The sequence below is a fragment of the Tyto alba genome, unplaced genomic scaffold (genome assembly GCF_018691265.1).
Source record: "Tyto alba isolate M040663 unplaced genomic scaffold, T.alba_DEE_v4.0 Super-Scaffold_48, whole genome shotgun sequence".
NCBI lineage: Eukaryota > Metazoa > Chordata > Aves > Strigiformes > Tytonidae > Tyto > Tyto alba.
In genome coordinates this window covers 9,190,647-9,207,765 of record NW_024881324.1, presented here as the reverse complement: position 1 = coordinate 9,207,765, position 17,119 = coordinate 9,190,647, and the positions used below count along the sequence as shown (strand labels likewise).

Genomic DNA, 17,119 nt, shown 5'->3' with positions numbered 1-17,119 from the left:
AATCCAGATTTTAATTATACACATGGATATTCCGAGTCTGAAGTCCTGAAATAAGTAAAAAACAATTTTTGGTCTGTTGTCCGGATAGTAGAGATTTCAAGCTGATATCTTATCTTTCTGTTCACTGCAGACTTGAGCACTGTAAGGAATCTAGGAACTGGTGACCATAAACTATATGAATTCAATGTGCTACTAAGGGAAAGTGCTACTACAAGAGTAACAGATTCAGAAGAAGCAATATACTGGAACTTAAGAAACCCAATGAACATTTTGGCTAGTAAGAAGTATCAGAAATGCTAACATGTAAGAAGACAGGCGAATCCTCAGCTAGCACAGTAAGTAGGGAATATCAAGTTACAGTTCTTTAGAATAAGAATAAAAGGGGCTTGGTTGTTGTTGGAATTTGTTCTTTCAATTTGGTTTTGGGAAATTATAATTTTTGTAGGTTAAAACAAGTAAACATTGTCATTTTACGTTTGGAGGAATCTACCCTTTTTGCCCCACTGATTGTTTGCTATTTCTGAAAAATCAGCTGGCCTCGAAAATGCAATCTTTTCTCAGGAGATAACTGTTCTGAGATATGTCAAATAATGGAATATTTGACTGCATCATTTACTGTGCACGACATAACCTGTGTGCTTATGTTGTAAACTGCCCAGGGAGGAAACTTGGCCTCATATAACTGATTTGAGCATCTAGTTCAAACAGGAAAGGGGCGTTGATCCTCATTTAGGGATCTGAGGGATTATTAGAATATAAACAAAGATTTTAGGAAATCACCAAAGGAATAACTCTCATGAAAAGGCTTTAATTTCAAGATACATCACGTAGATTTTGTGATTTCATTGGAGAGACCTTAAATGTGTGCAAGGTTGAGATAAATGTTTTAGAGGCCAGGCCATGGCTCCTGTACAAGTTGAGCCTTTTAGGGACTCTTACAGAGCCTGCAAGTTCCTCTTCTGCAGTTTTCAGGATAATCGCTACAAGGGACTCGAAGAAACCATTCAACTTGGCAGTGACTCACACTGAGCTAAAAGCTTCTGGGAGCATTCCTGGGAACCTCTGATACTCTGAAGAGACTCTAGCGAGAGACAACGCTGGGGCTGGGATGCTTGCCCAGATTATAAACTACACAGGAATTTCTGTACAGCTGATAAACTGTGCAGGACCCTGCGAAGTATGTACATTTTGTAACAATACCTACAGGCTCTCAGAAGTATCTTTGGGGCAGCAACCACTGGTACACTTTACTGGCGAGCTCTGTCCCCTCTGCCCCCAACCCCCCCTACACTGGGCACATTGTTTGACTGTGAGAATTATTTGAGGAATTGCTTGCCGTTTCCCACCCTCCCTGCTCCCCCCCGCTATACATTTTTAACCAGCAGAGGGAAACAGAGGGGCTTAAGAATTAGAGGACTCGTGTGTGATAAACGATGAAGACTCTGCAAACAGCATCCTACTAATATAAACAAAAAAAGGGCTGAAATAGTAATGCAGCAAGGGAGACAAGGTCTCTTAAATATTTGCTTCAGTTTGCAAGATTAGAGGGATATGTTAAAAAAAAAATAATTATTTGAGCTGTGTCTGGAGGTGGATCACTTTGGCGGTGAGGGAGGTGGTAGTGCCTCTATATGCAACTATCATGTTTACTTCTGGGCATAATGTTACTGCTGGGGACGGACTGGTGGAAGGAGCAGTCTTCAGAGAATAGCAGCAAAAGCGATTGTGGGGAGGCAGAGGTGATTGTGGCTGGGACTCTCTAGGCTAACCTGCTTGGCATTTACCACCAGGCAGAGGGTGTTCATCCGTGCAGTTATTGCTGAGTAGCTGGTGTCCTATAAATCCACACCCGTGACTGCCTCACTGTAACTTGTTCACGAAGACATACCCCCAAGCACATAGCTGACTTTAAATGTATGATTCAGAATCATTAAGACAATGGGACGATTTGTACACCTTACATTAGGTACCAGGTTTACACACCTAGCTGAAGGTGGGCCAAATAAGGGAGAGAAATTACTTAATATTTATGTCCTAATAAATGAGATGTATCATGAAAAGGGGAGAGACAGATTAAATGGCAGGAAAACCACCTGCTTATCCCACTTTTGTAGCATGTCATATTTTTCAGACCTGTTACACATATAAGTGTGTGAAATAATCTCCTGAGGTTGGTGGGGTATGTCCTATCGCTTCAGATTTTTAACACCAGAGTGGGTTGGTTGACAGAGGTAGTTTATGAAATGGGAAGGGTTTTAGACAGTCTGTGTTACTAAACAAGGATGAAAAAAATCTAGATAGAATCATGGGTTTATATTTGTTTATATTAATACTGTTTTCTGTTGTCCTTGATATGTGGATTGTTGCTTTTCTGAGTCCTTGGTTAAGCCTTGGGAAAAGAGAGCATTCAGTATTGCTTTAATAGTCGTAAAACATGTACTTCACTGTGTCACCACTGTTCCACAAGGTAAAAGGATAATTTTTATTATCCCTGTTCTACAGGCAGAAGAACGGAGGGAGTGAGGATGTCACAGAACTAATACCAAGACAGAGGAACTCAAAACCAGGTTAGAACTGCGGCAGAAGCAGTGAAGTCTGTAACAGATGCGTTTGTGTAACAACCTTTCCAGCCTGAAAGAAAGATAATTTGGGGGGAATATGATAGGTGTCTGCAAAGTTCCAGGAAGCATGAGAAGTATGGATAGGGACTGGCCATTCTCTGTCTCAGTGCAAGAGCTGGGAACATTGAATGAAGTGGGCAGGATGAGGTGATTCTTCCTGCATCAGGAACTCAACGTGTACAGCGTGACATAGCGGATTGTGGATGCTTACAGTTTACACATGCTGATGGATGGAGGAGACTGTGCAAGTCTTGAGAGATAAATTCATTGAGGCTTACTGAATAGGCAGAAACCACATCCTGCTCAGGAAGTCCCTTAAACTGAAAATAGTGGGAGGCTGGAGAGTATGCAGAGGAAGTAGTACATAATGCCCATGTCTCCTTAAGAGTCTGTTTATGACCACTGTTGTCCTACGGCCACTGTGTGGCCATTCTTATGTCCTGTTATGCAAAGAAGATGAGAATATAAACTGTGAAAAATCTGCAGTGAGGAACCATTTCAGAATTAACATCTCTTGGCGAGGAACAGCTTGTCATAAGATGGTCCTGCCCCCAGGTGCCCATTCCACTCTCTTGGCCCCACCTGACACCATGGAAGAACAATCCATGCAGAAGTGAGTCTATCCCTAAGATAGAACCTATACTTCACAAGGGTTTGTATTTCATGATTTCTGGAGAGGCCCTGTGTTGAAAGACACATGCCCTGGGAGAAGGCTGAAGATGTTATTTCAGCAGGCAGGCGTTTCTGATGTACCTGGGTACCCAGCTAAGTTCTTTTTGAGAAAACTGCTTTTACACTGTTGTGTTTTTCTTGTAATTGCTATGGGCTTCTAGAGCTTTGAATAAGTATCTTTCATTACCGTAAGTATAAATAAATGAATAATATCATATGAGGATGATATGAGGGCAGATCCAAAGGAAGAAGACAGATATGAATGGGAGCTCTCCTGTGGAAAATGTGAAAGAAAGACATGGTATGACATTTCAGCCAATACAGGAACAATTGTTGCCTCTAGTAGAAAGGCCTCTGCTGAATAAGGATCTGGAAAATCTCTGAGAGAAAGGTGCTGCCTATGTGCAGTAAGAAATTAAAGCGATGACAGTCTAGTTATGAAATGGTCTGCACAAGCAGAAATAACGGAATTGAAATCATATCCTACCTCCGCCTTCCTGTCACTTTTCCCAGGACATTTTTCTTTTTTAAACTATGGATTTTCAGGGTTCTTTGGACATATCCCTGTGACCTTGCAGAAGAAACAGGAAAACTACCCCCTCAGCCTGTAATCAGATGGAAGGTAAATGTTTACCATGCTCACCAAGGTTGTTGGTCAAAGACTTGCAGGCTGAGGACTTCTTACCCTCCAGGCAATTCACTGTCATGCCTGCAGCTCATCTCTGCCTGAGGATTTTCCAGTTGACCATGACTGCGGAACAAATCCAAGGGGATATAGCAATTCCTTCCTACCAAAATTACCCCACGTAAATTTTTAATGTTTATGCACCGTCCAAATTTGCCATTCTTGTGCTGCAGGTGACTGCAGTCTTGTGGCATATGATACCTTTTGAAAAAAAAAGAAATATAGCTCTTTTCTGTGTACAAGATATTTCGGGACTATTATTGTATTTCTGGTTAATACTGTCTTAGTTTTCTTTTTGACAGTACAGTGAAAATATAGATACAAAGTAACCCTGGTCTTGGACATAAAGCAACTTGTACTTACCTCTGTCTTGAAACTAAGGCATGAGCCCAGATTTACCAATATTGGCTGAATTGGGTAAACTTCAGTTCTGAATTTGCATGAGAGCTTTGGGGCCCAGGCCCATGTGTATCATTTTTTTGTGAAGAGGTAGATAGAGTGAGGGTAGAAAATAGCTGTTATTCATATGTTGCACTTTTTCTCAATGAAAGGTAAGATTTTTAGCATGTGAACAAGACGTGCAGGCTTGGCAGCAGGCTTGAGCCCATTGGCTCTGAAGGTCTGGTAGGTCAGTGACCCATGAGGTAGGAAGGATTTGTTCAATAGACCAGAACAGCCTCTCAGTTGGGGGGCATTAAAGGACGTAAGAGTCAAAAATCCAAGTTTTCAATTCCTGGGTCTGTTCAAACAGGTAAGCAGCCCATTCTAGCCCATTTCCCTCCTCCCCTAAAAACTCATTGCACTTATCAAAATATGCATAGCATTGATCAGAGTGACTGTAGCAGGCTTTAGAAACCACACTGCCTTATATGCGGGTAAGACGCTTTAAGAAAGGCTAAGAGTTATTTCCCAACCCTAAGTGTTTACAGGATAGATGCTAATCTAATCTGTCTAGACCATAACGCCCTTAACAGACAGAAAAAAACCTGGCAAGTGAACTCCCAGATAAGTCTCTGTACCAGGTATGATTTAAAGGGACAACACATGTCTCTTAGGAGGGCTTGTGGCCTCCACCTGCTCCCTGCTAGCAGCCAAGAGCCCTCTCCCACAAAGAGGACGGTGAATTCTCCTTAGGCCTGCACCGTCATTTTGGTTGAATGTTAATCCTTGTTAGCAGCGCTGCCTTGACATCCCTGGAAACCAAGCATTTTCCACAGAGCCCAGCTTCCCCTCTGTGCCTTGCTGGCGTACTTTAACCCCAAGATGAAGCGATCACTTCCAGGAATAAGGCGGCAGTTTAGTTTCCATGCGTCTGCTCACACCAGCCATAGGGGTAGCAGCAATGTCAGAGGAGGCATGTGGAGACCGGGACATGGATGGAGACCTCAGACAGCTTAAGACCACAGGCCATAAAGCACCTAACAGGTCGCAAAAAGTTATTACTTGAGAGGTTGCCTAGACCAGTTCAGCACCTCTAGAAAAGGGCTTAGTGCTTATTTTCCACTGGTCACTGCTGGAACAGTTTATGGGGCTAACTGTGGCTGTGGTTCATCCTGGAGTGGTCACTGGTAGCTTAGCTGGTCTTCCTTCTAGATCAATGACCTGTAACTTACTGACAACTTATTCAAAAGACTAAATCAGTCTTGATTTTAAGACTTCAGAGGATTCATCAGTTTTCTTAATCCCTTGATGAACTGCTTTCTCTGTTTAAAAAAAGCAACAACAACAACAACAACAAAAGCATCTTATTTCAGATCTGCATTTAAGGACTTACTGTTATTTCAAAGCTACTGAAGCTATTGTTTTTTAAAGAGGAACTTGATTGCTTCTTTTTAAAAATCAAGACAATGATAAGGTAAACATTTTTTTACTTAAATATTCCATTGTCTGTACGACAAAGCATGACAAACGATGATTTGTTCAGCAACCCTACAACTCATATCTAGCCACAGTGTGGTAAAATAAAGAAATTAACGGCAGCCTTTCCTTTGAATTCACTTGCAAAGGACCTCAGCATCTTAGACCATAAGATTTTTCTCTTTGAGTCACAGTGTAGTACTACATACTTGCTTACTCTTCATGAATGCTCTGCTCTCGTTTCACTAAATGTTAATTTGCATGAGATACTTGTGGCTTTAAAGAGACAGCATTGGTTCTCTGTGTCTACTAATCTAATTTCCTTCCATCTGAAAGCAATCACAGAGTTCTGGAGAACATCATCAACATCCCTGTTCTGACAGGAGATACACTCATTTGTAAATGAATACACAAAAAATAAAGACGTTAGTCATATTTTATTATGTTCACACGAGTGACACTTAAAGAATACATTCCAAATACGTTATTGTTCAGATCGTGTACATTTTTGACTTCCCTGAGGAAAGCATACCTTAATTAGCCAGCTGTAATCCAAATTATAGTTTCTCATTTGTTAAAGCTGTTAAAATACCTTAAATCAGCTGCATATGTCTGAAATAATAATGAAAATAACTGCATTAGCAAAAATTATCTGAATGTGAGAGGGCTATAAATAGATAGGAGGTGGATTGGACAGTCGGCAGATTCTGAGTTGGAATAAAAACATCTTACTTAAGCCAAAAACATGGCAACCAATATTTTCTGTTATAAAAATATTTGAGATTAATTTAGTTTTTATGAAAGCTGTCTGAAACTGAAATGAATAGCAGAAGTTCTCTGTTTATTTACAAGCTAGTGTTAATACCTGAAGTGTAAAGCAAGGCACCTTATGAGCAATGACAACAAAGCTTTGATTGTTTTCAAAAATCCTTTTTGACAGGGGATAAGAATGACTGTATGTTCACGCTCTCTCTGAGTAACCTCCACCTTGATAATGCTTGTCATTTGAGCAAATTGTATGACAGGTCTGTGAAGTGGATTACTACTGTCCACTAGAGGCTGTAATGAGACCAACAATGTCATTTTATGACAAATTAAAGACTGGGACTGTAATGATCAATAACTGTGAAATTACTTTTCACCCTCAACACGTTGTCAATCACTGGATTTCCCTAAATGTGAATGTTTAAAAAAAAAAAAAAATCCAACTTCCTATTCCTCTTATTCTTTTATTTTTTGTAGACATAATTAATTGTATAAAACATGCAGTGTAGATGACACATTACAACTAGTGGACTGAAAGACTGCTTCTTCTAGAGAGTGCGCATCTTACATGTCAAACTGATGAATATCTTTTGGTCAAGACTATATTCAGCTGGGAGCCATACCAGTTCCAGCACCTCACTGGCACCAAATAAAAATGCTCAAGTCGCCGTGGATTTTTGTGTCCCACTCACCACCGTGGTGCCAGAGCCCCTGTCCGTACTGCGCTCCGCCAGCTGACTGCCATCTGTCACACACCTCTGCTCTCTTTCTGTCCCCAGAGACGGGAAGGTCTGCAATGGAAGAGTTTTGGTTTGGGAGTTTGCTGCTTCTTTCGTGTACGCACGCCTTGCTATATGCCCTCCTCAGAGGGGGTGAGTCGATGGGTTTTAGAGTGGCTCTTAGCTGCTGTGAGAGTGCACTGCAGGTATTTGGGGGCAGCCCTTGAGCAGGACCTGACCGCTTCAGTGATGAGTTGCTTCTCTTTATCCCTATTGTCTGAACTATCCTGGCAGCACGTAAAATCACATCTACTTTCCACGCAAATTCTCCTCTGGCTTAGTTCTGCACTTCTGAGTCAATAGGCTGCACTGCCTTAAGGCATACTGAGGGAACTCTGCCCTGGCCATGCAGCAAAGGTCACGTCCAGGTGCTGTTTCCCACCCCCTCGGCCTTCACCAGCACCTCTGTATTTTGTGATACTCTTTGTGGAAGGAGTATGCTGAGCCCCAAGGCAGGCCCTCAGCAGGGGAGCTGCAGAGGCACAAGGACATCTTGTGACGTGGTAGTATATCCTGCGTACCAGGCAATGTCCGTGGAGGTATAGTCCCCTCATCTCTCATGTGTTAACGCAACCAACATATATCAAGTCAAAACAGAGGTGAGGAATGGCTTATGAACCTGATGTGGCTGGTGGCACTTGTGGAACTTCCCAAAGCCCTGGGTTAAGGCTGCGTGCTGGCTCAGGGAAACAATAGTGCTTTGACTTACAATCGACTTACATTTTAGGGGCCTCTTTTCAACTCTGAAGCAGAAACACAGACAAAGATGTAAAAGCCTGGAGCGTGGCAAAAAATGCAGGACCTGTGGCAAACACCATAGCCACAGAGTGGAGGAATACACAAGCCTCTTACACGAGCCTGCTGCAGAAGGGAAAGTTGCCCAAAGCTTGCTTCAGCATGAATGTGGCTTCTCTTTCTCTGCGTGTGCCACACCTCTTGGCAAGGTGAACGTTTGAGAAGGAAAGATGCCTTTCTCCTGAGGTAACACTCTGTACAACTGCAATAAAAAAGGTGACAGACAGGAGAATACTGCATACTCAGAATTGAACCCTGATGATGGAGTTGCAGCTTCTCCAGGGTTTTCACTTGATTTTTCAGTAATCTCCAGTCTCTGTCTCTCTCCCTTGGTTCCTTTCATTAAATCAATGAACCTTGCATTAGCTGAGTGAAGATAATTTTGCTGTCTGCTTTGCTGCTGTAGGTTCAATGTCTCATAGTGCTGAGTGGCACGTTTGTCCAGACATCTTGGCCTGTTGCTGCTTCTGTCCCCAGACCACTCCTAGAATGGAAAATGATGTTGAATTTCATAATGAACCTGAACTAAAGGTGGGGAAGGTGCTATGGTAAAAGATCCTTATGTTTCCTAAAGCTAGTCTATATTACAGCATCAACTCTAAATCAAGAGTGCTGCAGCTTACAGTGTTATGTTCTTTAGCAATCATGGTGAACTAGTGGAGTCATAGAAGGGACTACTTTGCTGATCTGTGTAACAACAGGCTGATTCCTAGGGTACTCTGCATCTAGACTCCAATGCTAGATTTAATGCTAATATATAACGGACACCGAAGAGATACACCTGCACCAGAAACAGGGTACCTTGGATTTTATTGTTGTGGTGAATGAGTACAAGCTGCAATAAACAGCTTGGCCTGGATGGCCACGTTACAGGGAGTGCACATCTGAAGCCTGAGGCCCGTGACCCCACAGCATCCAGCTCCATGGAGCTGCTACAGGGCAGCCTTAGGTATTTATGCAACATTTTTTGCAATGTTCTTGGGATGGGGTGAGGTTTTCTCTGTGTCGTGCCTCCCTTCCTGATGTCAAAGCAGAGAGTAGATGGTTCCTTACGGACCACTGTCAGGCTGCATGCCAGCATAGCAGCCCACTGTCCTTTGGCTGTATTCCTCCATTCATTACTTCCATAATTTGTTTTATTTCTCCAAGTTGTACCTGGCTTGATAATCTGCTGTTTTGTCTTTTCTTCTAAGACTTGAAGACCAGACTGAGCCAATCCAGGAGGAGGATATTTTTTCCGGTCTCCAGTTTGCATCTGTGCTTGTTATTTGCCCATCACTGCAGTTTATAGCACTGCAGAGACCTGTGGCGAGAGAAGAGTAACGGGCTGAGGCTGGCGTGCCAGGGAAGTGTAAGTTGCCTTCATTTGGGGGGGGGGGGGGGTGTTTGGGAGAGGCTCACAGTGGTCTGCATACATCTGGGAGAGATGTGAGGGGATCTTTGAAGAAATGCGTGCTAAGGAATCCAGAGGGAGTTAGTACCCAAACATGCGTGGTTCAGCCCTGCCTGTCTTGTAGTTCAGTAACGGTATGAGTCAGAGCCTCTTTGGTCTGAATGAAGTGGAAGGTACTTTCTACAAAGCAACTCAAGCATATGCCAAGGATCCGGATAAATACAACTAATTCAGAAAAAGGGAGTGGGATGCAGGCTCTTGCTCTAAATCACTTCGCAGTTCTCCACAGCGAAATGCAATATGGCATCTTAAATAAAATCACCCTCTTCTGACTCTCGCAGAGGCTGCTTCAGAGCATTCCCTGGCTTCCAGCACAGTTTTATTTCCTCCCTTAGAGAGACAGACCAGACTTGACTGAGCAACTGATTTTCATGCATCCTTTCGACCAGCATTCCCTGCCATTTCTGAAGGACAGCATGCTCCGCTAGCTGTCTCTTCCTTCCCCCTTAAACAATATAGGTTTGGGGTGGTTTTGTTTGTTCCCCACCCCAGCCCCCCCACCCCAGCTCCTTGCTTTCCGCCTGCAAAGTGCTTTGTGATCCCCCCCCGGCGCAGCCTGCCACGGGAGCGGGCACTTCTGTGGAGCAGCAGCGTGGGCAGGGATTATTAACCCCGGCCGTAGAGACCCAGCCCAGCCTTTGAAGTGTTACAAGGGGAAGGAAGAGGTAAGTGGCGAGGCGAGACCCCCCCCCCCCCCCGCCCTTCACCCCCCCAACCCCAGCTCCCCGGGCAAGTCGCCGCCGCCCCCGGGCAAGCGTGCGGCGGCCCCGCAAAGGGTTAAGGGCCGCCTCGGCCCGGCGGTGCTGTGCGTGTGCAATAATCTGTGTGGCTCTCTTGGCCGCCTGCCAGAGTGTTGCCTTGCCGCCTCCTCCTCCCCCCCCCCTCCTCCTCCTCCTCCTCCCTCTCCCTCCTCCTCCTCCTCCTCCTCCTCCCCCTCCCTCCCTTCTCGCCCCCCCCCCCCCCCCCCCCCCCGCCTTTTGCATGAAGTAGGATCCTTGAGCTGTTGCAGAGGCAGCCAACTGCTCCATATTTGGCTTCTGTTACCCATTTACATGCTGGAGAGAGGAGAGGGAGCGAGCGCCGTACCGCAGACATCATTTCTACTACAGTGGTGGAGACATCCCGGACCTGTGTCACTGCAGGGGGAAGGAAAAAAAAAAAAAAAAAAAAGCCAAAACCAAACCAAACCAAAAAAAAAAAACAAAAGCCAACCAAACCAAAAAAAAAAAAAGCAGACCCAAGGCCCGTGATCAGCTAGGAAGATATTTGTGTGCGAGTCTCTCTCTGACCCCCCCCCGCCAACCCCACCTCCACTGACACTTTACAGTAAGTGGCTTTTTCTTCCTCCTCTGCTTTCTGCTTCCCCCCCCCGCGGCTTCCTCCCTTGTTCAGACTGCAAACTGCCGGCGATTTCCAGCTGGAAAAACACGGGGCCGGGGGGGGGGGGGTGGCTGTGGGTATGGGGGTGTGGGGGGGAAGGGGATCGCACTGCCCACCCCCCCGTAGGGCTCCAGCCCGCCTGGCTGCCGCGGCCCCGGGGGGGGGGGGGGGGGGGTGGTGTCGGCCGTGAAATGGCCGAAGCGGAGGGAACGGAGCGGGGGTACGGGGGGGGCCGAGGCGGTCCGGGGGAGGGAGCCGCTCGTACAGCTCTGATCCCCCATTCCCCACATTCCCCAACCCCTCCGCCGGCTCCTTCCTCCTTCCCCTCCTCCTCCTCCTCCTCCCCCCCTCGGGCCGGGCCGGGCCGGGCGGGGTCTGGGTGGCCGCGGGGACGGTGGACATTTTGCGAGCCGCGGCTGCCCCCCCGGTGCGGCAGTCTCGGTGTGTGTGTGTGTGTGGTTTGTGCGGTGTGCCGTGCGTGTGTGGCGACACGGGTGGGGGGTGTGTGGGGGGGGGGCTGTGCGGTGCGTGTGCGCCGGGCGGGCCCGGCGGGGCGCAGCGCGGGGCCGGGTGCCGGCAGGGCCGGTCGCCGCCGCCGCACGGCGTATGGAGTACGGGGCTGGGCGGCTGCCGGAGGGTGAATGAAGCGAGGAGGAGGAGGAGGAGGAGGAGGAGGAGGAGGAGGAGGTGGCGGCGGCGGCGGCGGCGGAGGAGGAGGAGGAGGAGGCGGCGCTGGGGCTGGGATGTGCCCGGCAGCAGCCCCGCTCCGCTTCACTCAGGGCCCAGGCCGGCTGCAGACGCCACCCGGTACTGCCGGCCGGGGGAGCGGGGGCGGGAGGGACGAGGCGGGAGGGCCCGGGGATGGGATTTTCTTTTTTTTTTTTTTTTTTGGGGGGGTGGGGGGGAAGGAACCGGGGTGCCGCCGCCCCCGCCCGCGGGGTCCGGCCGGCGGCGTCCCGCGGGGAGCGGGGCCGCGGCCCTCCCGCCGCCGGGTTTGTTTTGGGGCGGTGGGGGGGTGGTGGCGGTGGCGGTGGGTGTTGGATTGAATCGGGTTGGGGGGGTGTTTCGGTTTTTTTTTGTTTTGTTTTTTTTTTCCGAAGGCGTCGTAATTTACCGGCAGAAAGCAAATAAATGACCCTTGGTATGTTTGTGGGTGCTGAATCCGTCCGTGCAATTCCTGAGCATATTAAAGTCGAAATTAAAGGCGGCTGGAAAACGTTAGCTCCTACTGTAATAGTAATAGCGATAATAATAAAATGACAGAATTGGGAGCGATTTGCATGTTATTGAAGAGGAGGAATTACTGAAGAGTAATAATAGAAAAGAAAACAAGTCGGAAGCCCGTTATATAATGCACTGTGTAGACAACGAGAGCGACAGGCTATTTTTATTTTGTTTACCGTATGCTGTGTAATAGGGACTCCTCCGAGCAGCATCTCTACCCTGTGAGCACGAACTCCTGACAGAATTGGGGAAAAATTTTAAGCATTTCTGTTACGCCCGGGCAAAGAAACGTATGTTTGTAAAACCTTCCTCCTTACAAATGTTTTCTGTGTACAGATCGGCAAGGGTGCAGGTAGATGACCTTTGCCGGAGACCTTTTCCCTTTTGTATGGTAAAGAAATTCATATTTTGTAACGCAGGTTACACTTTAACCTTTAACGCTCATGGTTATGTATTTTATGCAGTAATGGTTACTTTACGTGTCAGATGTGGTCAGGCGTAGTGAGTTACTCTGCTTACACACCGAGAAGTCAAGGACTTTTAATTTCAGTTTCGAACGAAGCCTTCCCCTAAAGGAAAATCCCGGCTTCACGTTCATCTGTTTCTGTTCGGGTGATGGAGATGGTTCAGTTTTATGATACGGAGCAAGGCTTGTGAATGAGGGAGAGGGAAATTGAGAATGGCCGGGGAAAATATTACGCCGTAGTTATTTTTGCAATGCAGCGAGGTAATAGTAAGTTGTAATTGCACGTTATTGCACCTAATTTGTTTGTAAAACCGGCCCGATATTTTACGGGCAGCAGGTTTTTGTTTTTTTTCTGTGAAGGGTGGCTGTAATCTCCTCACTTTTTACATAAGGCAGAGGTCGATAGATTTTCTTCCGCGCTCGCCTGTCTGTCTGTCTCTCCCGTCATGTAGCGACATGTCAGCGGCGTAGGCTTTCAGCGCGCTTACTCCAGCCCTGATCAGTCATGTAATTAGATCAGGCTGCCATGGTAACAGACGGAATTCACCGTCCATTCAGGTGTGTGCGTGTGTGTGCGGCTGGCAGGCGACCCAGCGGGCTCCCACTGCCCCGCCTGTGCCGCCCCAGGGCCGCCACCGCCGCCTTGCCCCAAACTGAAGGACACGGGTGGTGGTTGGTGGTGGTTGGTGGTGGTTGGTGGTGGTTGGTGGTGGTTGGTGGTGGTTGGTGGTGGTTTCCCAAGGGCTGAGCTTCTGGGGAAGGGTGCTCCTCGCCCGCCCTGCTGTCGGGCAGGTGGGACGGTGCGTGGCACGCTTGGCAGGTTAGCCAAATCCTCAATTCCACTCGTGTTTATTATTAGCAAATTAACAAAGGCGTGGTACTTTGTAAAAATCCGTTTGGCTTATAAAAGCTTGCATAAAAGTTTCTGCGGAGTTTTCCTTTTTTTTTTTTTTTTTTTTTTTCCTTGCTGGCTGGCTGGTTTAACTGTTTGGTGGCTGTAACGGTGTTTGTGACAGTTCTCATTCCAGCATTTGTATTTTAGGCCACAGGCTTGTTATTCTCCACTTAGGTACTGTATTTTACACCTTCTGACCAGTAAAATTAAAATCAGTGATACCTGATATCACTGTCATCACTTAGCTTTGTTAAGCCTCTTCATAGTTCTTAGCAAGGTCTAAGCCCTTTTAGCCGTTTTAGGTGAAAGCTGACTTCATTTTCTCGTGATAAAAAACTAAGTGTATATACTATTAAAACCAAATTTATTATCAGTAAATAACTTGCTTCTGATAATGATATTTTTTTGCCTGCCTTTTTTTTTTTTTTGGCATTTGTGCTCATCAGAACGATAGCCATAGAGCAGGAGACTTTCTGCCACGAAGCTAGTAATACTTTGAAAAAATATGCAGTATGATTAGCCTCAAACTCTGTACTGCTCTTAAAAATGTATCTGACCAAGGAACGTATATTTGTCTTCATTCCTAGTGTTTGGACACTACTCTTTTGAGCCACTTTTTCCCAAATGTAGGTATAATTTTTTTAAAGGTACGAAATCTGTCACTCTGGTCTAATATCATAAATCTGGAGTGACTCCAGGGGACAGGGTTGTGAGCCACTTACATGGGTGTATATCTAGAATAACTCCATTTATTGGACTTAATCCAGCCATGTAGTAGAGTAACAGAGCTCAGAAAGTGATCTGCTGTGTATCACCATCATTTTCTCTGTATCTTTTTTACGGCAAAAAGCATTGTGGGCTTAAATAGGATTTTTGCCTGATAAAGGAGCTGCGTTAAGCATCTGCAGGAGTGGTTAACACCCCTATTCCAGTCACTAATCTTGTGTGCACTTACACTAATACTGAACTTGGCCCGGAGGATCTTGTGTCTCAGTGATGAGAAATCATTGGCACCCACAGCTCCCGAGCGCTTGTAGTACCAGGCTGGAACATAATGCAATCCAGAAATATCTCAGTAAAATAGATATTTTAATCGCTCTGGTGGTAAAGCACCGGAGCTGGAGGAGGTAATGAGAATTGCCTGTCGGTGGTTCAGCTCTTGCGGTGCCAGGCAGCTGGCAGCCTTGGGCTCGGTGTGATGAGTTTGCAGGTCTCAGCCTGCCTGCCGAGCGGAGGCGTTTCTCCTCGGAGGGGCGAGGGGATGGGGAGTTCGTGGCCAGTTTCCTACACCTGAAGTGCAGCTTTTCAGTGCCACAACTAACTTGCCTTTCTCGCTAGGAGAGAATATCCTCTCCTCGGCACGGCCGCCTCCGTTTTGGGCCTCCGTGCTGAGGAGGTGGCTTGAAATAGAGGAGCCTGTTAGGAGGACTGGCTGGGGAGAGTGAAATAATCGCGCACAGGATGGCTCCTGTAGAGTGAGCCTTTGTGTGCTGCGTGCTGCTTATACGTATTTTATTGTAATACAAATTACCTATGTGACTAAGAGTGTTAGAAAGTAATTATTTTCAAAAAGGCCATATATACACGGTTAAAAGACTTCCTGAAAATAAACAGTGCAACTTTTCTCCCTTCCCCTCCTGGCCTGATTGAATTTATGTAGAAAGGTTGAAAAAAAAGTAGTCTTGTTTTAAAAAACATTTGCAAGAAACCTGAAATTTCACTTAACAAAAATTTTTATGTAATAGATCCAGTGGCCTAGTTTCCTGTTAATTAAGAAAATAGACACTTAAATGCAGTCACCTGAAAAGCAACTAAGGATTTAAACATGAGAATTTAAAAATAGTTGTTGTGGTAATGTAGCTAGTAAAACAAAATCAAGGCCTAATTTTCCCCTTGCTGAAGTTCAGCAGCACATTTTAGGGGACGGCAGTCAGGATTATCGTTGTCCTTGTTCCTCCAGCGCGCTGCTTTTGTTGTGGTGTACTAATTGAAGAGGAAATGCAATAAAGGAGTATGGCAGGCTCTGAAGGAAACGCGTGTCAGCATTGCATAGATGGTCTGAAGCTGCAAGCCTACTCCAGCGTGCGAGGCAGCTCGCGCTGATGCCGCTTGAGGGGAGTCGGGCTGTGTGACGGCTCAGCGTACAGGTTGTGAATGGTTCAGCTGCTGTGGACGACTGTACAGGTACAGTGTGTACAATCCACGGGGCGCTGAGAACAGGTTGAGTTGTAGGGCCCTTTTGAGACCGCTGTAACCAACTCTGCTTTAACAAAAATATAATTAGCGTGAGAAACAGAAGGACGACAGGCTTGGCACAGGTAAATAGTTTAATTGCAATGAAATAACATGCTGTATTCCAGTGACTTCAGTAGCCTAAGCTCTGCAGACTGAAAATTCTGACCTCATCCTTTCATTTTACTTTTATGCAAGAGTAAGTGCTCTAAATAAATAAACAGGTATTTGGACAAAGGCACTGTATTTTGGAGTCTTGTTCTGAAGCTGAAGATCTTTACTTGGTTTTGGCTGAGCCGATACATGACTAACATTTTAAAATGTAACAAACTTCACAGACTCCTGACTTTTGCAAAAAGGCAGATGGATTGATGACCATAATTCCTTTTTGATCTCAGTGCACGTGTTGAGAAGTAATGCTTCATTTTTTTCCTCAGAGGTGTAGTCCGAGGTGGTTGTACAACACATGCTAATCTCTGTGTGTGCGTTGGTCCCAGTCTGTAAAGTTGCTTTAATACTCGTCCCAGTGAGGGTTTTGCTGGATGAGGATTGATTAAAGAACCTATCTAGAGTTAAGTATGTGTGTAAATCCTCCCATAAATAGGAACGAGTAAGTACGCTCATAAACTAAAACAACAAAAATGCTTCTCAGTGAGGGAGAGATGGTTCCACTAAATCCTTTTATTGTCCCAGGAGTGATAAGAATATTTGGTGAGATTCCAAGTGAAAAAACACAATGTATTTTGTTTAATATGTGATGTCAGCAGAAATTTAATGCTGGCGTTTTGTAAGTATACTGAGTAAAAAATACAGAAATAGAAACACCCCTCCCCACATTTCTTATATTATTTGGGAGTTTGCAGTAATATGCATTGACTCTATCATGCCACTGTTAATGACAAAATAGCGCACATGGTAATGTCACAGTCCCAAACCTGACTATTTTTCACCTGATAGTAGTAGTTGCAGCAGTATGTTTTCTGCATGATGCTCCTCCTCAAATAAAGTATGTTCTGTTGGCAGTGAAGACAGTCATCTCAACTTGCTTATGATTCTTCATCTCATTATGATAACATTTAGGAAAAGAGCACTCGGTTTGAATGAATGGGCTGTGCTTTCTACTGTATGTGCTCTGTCTGCAGGATTAAATCTACAGTTTATTTGTGCTTGAGTAATAGCAAGAACGGTCTCTCTCAGTCTTCATTGGGATGTCTTAGCATGTTGTAAATTGTTTGACTCTTAACTGTTGTTTTGTTTCTTTTTATTTTGGTTTCCATCTCCTCAACTCCTGGATC

The 17,119-nt window shown here is 45.6% G+C and overlaps 1 protein-coding gene across 10 annotated transcripts in view; it reads left to right on the top strand.

Moving 5' to 3' along the window:
* The window catches only part of ATXN1 (ataxin 1), a 246,212-nt gene that overhangs the window by 15,037 nt on the left and 214,056 nt on the right, over positions 1 to 17,119 (top strand). For 6 of the 10 annotated variants that reach the window (XM_042806661.1, XM_042806658.1, XM_042806657.1 and 3 more), the window contains 3 exons: positions 131 to 335; positions 2,503 to 2,567; positions 9,368 to 9,525. The gene's annotated coding sequence lies outside the window, so the exon portion shown is untranslated. Of the gene's footprint in view, positions 1 to 130; positions 336 to 2,502; positions 2,568 to 8,580; positions 8,706 to 9,367; positions 9,526 to 10,619; positions 10,954 to 11,710; positions 11,815 to 17,119 lie in introns of those variants that run through there. The other 4 variants (XM_042806664.1, XM_042806653.1, XM_042806656.1 and 1 more) reach the window with 3 other exon arrangements.